This window comes from Petaurus breviceps, unplaced genomic scaffold (assembly GCF_028583685.1).
Source record: "Petaurus breviceps papuanus isolate PSGF00001 unplaced genomic scaffold, PetGlider_PUasm1.0 90977, whole genome shotgun sequence".
Classification (NCBI taxonomy): Eukaryota; Metazoa; Chordata; class Mammalia; order Diprotodontia; family Petauridae; genus Petaurus; species Petaurus breviceps.
In genome coordinates, this window is record NW_027187391.1 from 411,038 (window position 1) to 416,868 (window position 5,831).

The following is a 5,831-nucleotide window of genomic DNA, read 5'->3' on the forward strand; positions in this document are numbered from 1 at the left end:
CTTTCTTTCTTTCTTTCTTTCTTTCTTTCTTTCTTTCTTTCTTCCTTTCTTTCTTTTTGTAGTGTTTTACATGATTGCACATGTATAACCTTTATCAAATTGCTAACTATTTCAGGAAAGGGGGAGGAGAGGGAGAGATGGATAGAATTTGGAACTCATAACTTTAAAAAAAAATGAATGTTAAAAATAGTTTTTACATGTAGTTGGGGAAAAAATAAAATGTATTTTTAAAAAGTCTATCCAAGCCAACAGTTTCCTATTGTGAGCTATGTGTATGTTCACATTTATCTATTGTCAAGGATACAGTTTGCCTGACACTTCTCCTGCCTTTGGATAGTATGAGTGGATGAAATGGGCTGTGTGATTAGGCACTGAACTGACCAAATAGGGGCTTCAGGTGCCAGATGTAAAAAAAACCCCACTGATTGTAGCTTCATCACAAGGCCAAATAAAAGGTTATCTTGTAGAAGAGACCTAGTCTATCAGATAAATGGAGACAGCCAATTGCAGGTGAGAGAGCAGGGAGTTGAGGCAGAGCTCATGGAATAAGATAGGTTTGGGTTCTCACAGCTAAGCCATGAATCAAACTTTGTAGGGGCATACAAAAAATAGGGTCAGAGGAAGGAGTGGGTCAAAAGGTGTAGTAGGAAGGGGCCACAGGGTCCATCTAGTCAAGCTCCTTCATTTAATGAATGAGGCAACTGTGTCCTAAGGTTACACAGGCATCGATTTTAGAGGTGCTATTTGAACCCAGGTTCTTTGACTCAAGAACTAATTCAACAGTTAAGAAAGATGAAAATCCAGATTTTCAGGGTCAGAAAATGGGAGTTCCAAAGTCCAAACCAATAGCCAGAAGTCAAGAAATCAATAGGGCCTAAAGGGATAAGGAGATGTAAGTTTTTCCCAATAAGAAAGACCTGTGTAAATGAGAGAGCCCCTTGCCTCAGGAAGTCTCTAGCACACCAGCCTAAGGCCTACAATCAGGGATGTACTCTTAGCAGGCTTGAAACAGAGAAGGTGGAAGCAAGGTTAGCCATTAACAGGCACCTCTTGACACAGAGCCTGACAGTGAGTCATTCACTGATCTTTTGCCCCCATCCACCGTCATAGCAGTCAGGAGCTGTTGCTAAGTCAGAAGGAAAAGAATCAGGACCTTGGCTCACCACTTTTATTTATTTTTTAAAATTTTTTAAATTTTATTTAAAAAATTTTTATTTTATTTTTAAAAATACATTTTATGGATGTCTTTTACTGAAATACTCCAGACTGAATCTTCCCTTGTGATGAAGAAAAAAAGTAATCAAGCAAAAAACCAGGTAATGTGACTGACTTTGACAATGTATACAGCATTCTGTCCTCATGGCCTCATGTTCCCATCTCTCTGCCATAAGGAAGATATATTTCCTCATCTGTTCTACAAGGTCTTCTCTGGTGTTTCAATTACTGTGTTTACTTTCCTTTGAGTGATCTTTTCACATGCGTAGTTGTAATCGTGTTGGTATTATTCAGTTGTTAAGTCATGTCCAACTCTTTGTGACCCTGTGAACCATACTGTTGGTGATGTTTTCTTGGCAAAGATACAGGAGTGCTTTGCCATTGCCTTTTCTAGTGGATTAAGGAGAACAGAGCTTAAGTGACTTGCCCAGGGTCACATAGCTAGTATCTAAGGTTAGATTTGAACTCAGGTTTTCCTGACTCCAGGCCCAGCACTATATCCACTGTGTTATATAGCTAACTCTTGTAACCATAGCAGGCTCTTCATAAATGTTTATTGAATGATGGATTCATAATATTCTCTTGGTTCTACTTATTTCATTCTGTAGCAGTTCATTTAAATCTTTCCATATTTCTCCAAAGTCCTCATGTTTATAACTTTTTACTGCATAATCACATTTCATTAATTCACATACTTTTTTTTCCCATGCCCCAGTTGATGGGTATCCCATTTTTTTCTGGTTCTTTGGTACCATGAAGAGTGTTACCCTAGATATTTTGGTATATATTAGACCTTTGTTTGTGTCCTTGATTTTCTTAAGGGTTTATACCTGGTAGTGGAATTACTAGGTCAAAAGTGTGGACTATACAGTCATTTTTCTAGAATAATTTCAAATGAATGTCCAGAATGGCTGGACTATTTCATGGCCCCACCAACATTGTGTCAGGTCCTACAGTCCTTCCAACACTGAGAATATTACTGCCAAAAGGTTTCCAACCACTTCTGTATGTGACATCATTTTCTCAAGCCGTTGCTACTTAAAAGTAATGTATAACTTTACTATTGCTCTACAAAATGATGTTTTGCATATAGCAAGAATTATTAAAATTGCTGATGTTTATATAATGCTTTTCTCACAACCACCCTTCATGTCAGGTAGATAGGTTATAAAGAAATGTGTTGAGAGTGCAAAAGAAAACAATCCTATCAAACCTAAGAAAGAGTAGGAAGGAAACTCCATTACTCTTCCACTCTGGTAATGAAGAAATACTTTATTCTTTTTGGGAGAAAGGGGTACATGAGGGCTTTTACTCTGCAAGTTAAATTGAAAAAGTAAAAGATAAGGATTATGCAAAAGGAGTTCAGTTGCACTTTAGGGATTTATTTTAAATAGTTGGCATGAAATCTTTAAAATATAATATTAAGTTGAACTGTTTTGGTGTTGTTGCTGTTCAGTCATTTTTCAGCCGTACCTGACTCTTTGCGACCTCATTTGGGATTTTCTTGGCATGGCTTGCCATTTCCTTCTCCAGTTCATTTTACAGATGAAGAAACTAAGGCAAACAGGGTAAAATGACTCACTGAAGATCATACAAATAGTAAGTGTCTGAAGTCAAGTTTGAACTCAGGTCTTCCTGACTCCAGACCCACTCCTAATTGCTGCTGTTTTAGTACACAACTATATTTGTGATAAATATGAAGTGGAAAATTCATGGCTACAAATTTGTCAGTGCTTCAGCAGGAAACTGTTACCAGAATTTCAGATATAAAGCATTCCTTTTAAAGAAGATCATATTCTCAAGGCATTCTACCATCATGTGGTGGCAGCATACCTAATTTGTAGGTTAAAGGGTTTTATTGAGAGGTGAAAATTTCATTTTTGAAAGTTAGATATGCATACCTGAATTATTAAGATGATGGTAAATTGGCTAACCCCATAGATCCAATAGGGTTGAACACTGAAAAGAAAAAAAGTCAGTAGGAGGCAATTCCAAGTAACTGGCATGCTTTATTGCAACTACTCCTTTTAAAGACCATAGGATCATAGAATTTTAAACTGCTTCAAAATAATTTAATTTTAATACTCTGGTTTTCTCTGCAGGGTTTGCAGTTTCCATGAGGATCCTTTATGCAACCAAACTCCTTCAGAAGAGCTGTGCTACTGAATGCTGTATCTTTTAAAAACCCAATTACATATGGCATTGACTACAAACAAACTAGTCTGTGCATCTATGCTGTAAAAATAAAGAAATCCATGTGTGTTCGTTTGCTGGTTGGTCTCAGAAAAAGCAAAACAAAGAATTTGAGGGGTTTAAGTTTCTCAGTTAGTACTGGTCATTTGCACACAAGAAAACTGGCAGTACAGAGAGTAATACTTTCCATTCTGTGACTGCTGCCAAGTGAAGTCAATTTGTTTCCATAATAACCTTGAAAATGTTCTTTTAATTTGCAAGGGAATTGTACTTTAGAAAAATATATATGTGGATATTTACATATACTTTTGCATTTTTCTTGACATTTTCTTATTCATCCTCCCTTTGTAAAGCCTTTTTAGTGTCTGGTTGTTTCTAACAGACTGCAGTCCTGCTTTGAGAATCCAGCTCCCTCTCAGTGTCTCCTGGCAGGCCCAGGGATGCAGAGTCACTCAGCTCTCACAGGCTCTGACTCAGCAGGAAAAGGAATAACATGATATTGTTGTCATCTGAAATACCCATTGAAGATACTTTCTTCCACTTTGTAGAAGAAAATGACCAGTTAAAATATCCATTTTTCAGTACTTTTCTTCAATTTTTTTTCTGAATGAGACTGGTAGTATATATCTTTACATTTTCTTGAAAACATACAAAAGCTGAAATTAAGCAAAAAAATAGTCACATGGAGAGGATCCTATGAGATGCTTAGCTATAAAAGAATTTAAGGAAAAGTTTGGAGGTATTCTTATTTAGCATACCAATTTTCTGAAAATCTTTTTATACATACCACAATTAAATAATAGTGGAGCATAATCCCTGAAGTAACACAATCCTTATAAGTATCATTCTAGCATATCCATTACTGATTGAATATTTTGGAGTTTTATATTGAATTTCATTTATTAATCATTATATATTACTGATATACCAACTATTTTTTTTCATTTGCTACTTTTAAATGGTTATGGATAATTTATATTAGTTATTCCTGAACAGTAATTTTATCCCATTCTGTGTGAAATTTTTTTATACTTCAACTCTTTGAACACTTTATTCCATGCCCTTTGATATGTTAGACTTCAAAATAAAATTTCTAGTGATAAAGAAAATTTGAACCACATAGCAGAAGCACTGTTTATTTTTAAAAGACCAAACTGAAGTTTGTGAAGGAAAAAAGTCAGCATTTAATGGATGGAACAGAGAATGGAACCATCTGACAGAACAGTAGGAGACTTTGTACTGTTTTGAAGGCCTCACCACTATTCATACCATCTGTCATGCATTTCTTCCTGAAATAAACAATTTTTAGAAGTGTTTTGTCCAGGAAACACAATTTAAATTCTATTGATTGATTTATTCTAAATAAAATAAAATTGACTGGCATTTAAGAAAATCACTTTTGAAGGAAATCCATGTGTGATAATACTTGGTGGTTCTTTACTTTAAAAGTGTTTATCGAGGATCTGAAAGGAAGGTACTTGTTTTAACAGATATATCAAATGGGAAATGTGTGTGGGTGGATGGCAAAGAGTGAAGAGCTGCCAAGAGAAGAAACTGAATTTCCTGGAGTTTTTATTCCCAAATCTGAATGGTTAGGGATGGAAGAGGGGTAGTGGTAGGAGAGAAATTAGTGAAGGGGGAGGGGATGAAAACATCCTTCAGGGTTGGGTGGGTGAGTTCTCCTTCTTAAAGTTTTGAATAACTGTCCCAATCTGGCAGTATTTTTATGCCAGAAATAACATGGCTTCTCTTCTTTAGTTACAGTTTTTGTATTCTCTCAATTATGCCAGTGTCTTCCCTTTTCTCTTGATGCCTAAATCAGCTTTTCTCATGCTACTGCCTTTTCTTTGGCAGTCCAAAGAGCCTACTGACTCTGATACCTTTGACTATTTTTTTCTTGCCTATTATCCTTTTTTTATATTTGTTTCTTACTATTTCACCCACTTTAATATTTTTCGCTTTCAATTTCCTTCCTCATTCTGATTGACCATTTATCTTTCTTATTATCAATTATCTCTCAGTTTCTCCTCCCTTTCTTTCCTGGTTATTTTCCCCTCTCACAGGGTTCCATGTTGGCTATATTTTACACCTCTACAGGAATACAGTGCAATTACTCAGTAAATATTTGACAAAAATTATAAGTTTCCATGGTTAGTTATTACTGTACAGAACGCATAAAAATTTACCTGGAGCTTGAGAATCACTACTCTGGCTGTTTCTGGTCTTTCTTCCTCCAATTCACCATACTTAACAGCAAGAACAATTTCCCTACAATGTTATCTTGATTGAGTTGTTCCTTGTTCAAAAAATTGTAGTGGCTTCTCATTGCCTTCCTCATAAATCCCATGCTTGAAGTGACTGCTTCAAGGTTCCAGTCATTTTCCCCTCCCCTTCATATCATTCTTTCCCAAATCCATGAAATA

General features: G+C 35.8%; 1 long non-coding RNA gene across 1 annotated transcript in view; it reads left to right on the forward strand.

Annotated features, from left to right (window-relative positions):
• The window catches only part of LOC138153287 (uncharacterized), a 66,900-nt gene extending 62,099 nt beyond the window's left edge, over nucleotides 1–4,801 (forward strand). The window contains exon 3 of the long non-coding RNA XR_011166328.1: nucleotides 3,318–4,801. This is a non-coding gene — a long non-coding RNA (uncharacterized lncRNA). The remainder of the gene's footprint in view (nucleotides 1–3,317) is intronic.
• The last annotated feature ends 1,030 nt before the right edge of the window (nucleotides 4,802–5,831 follow it).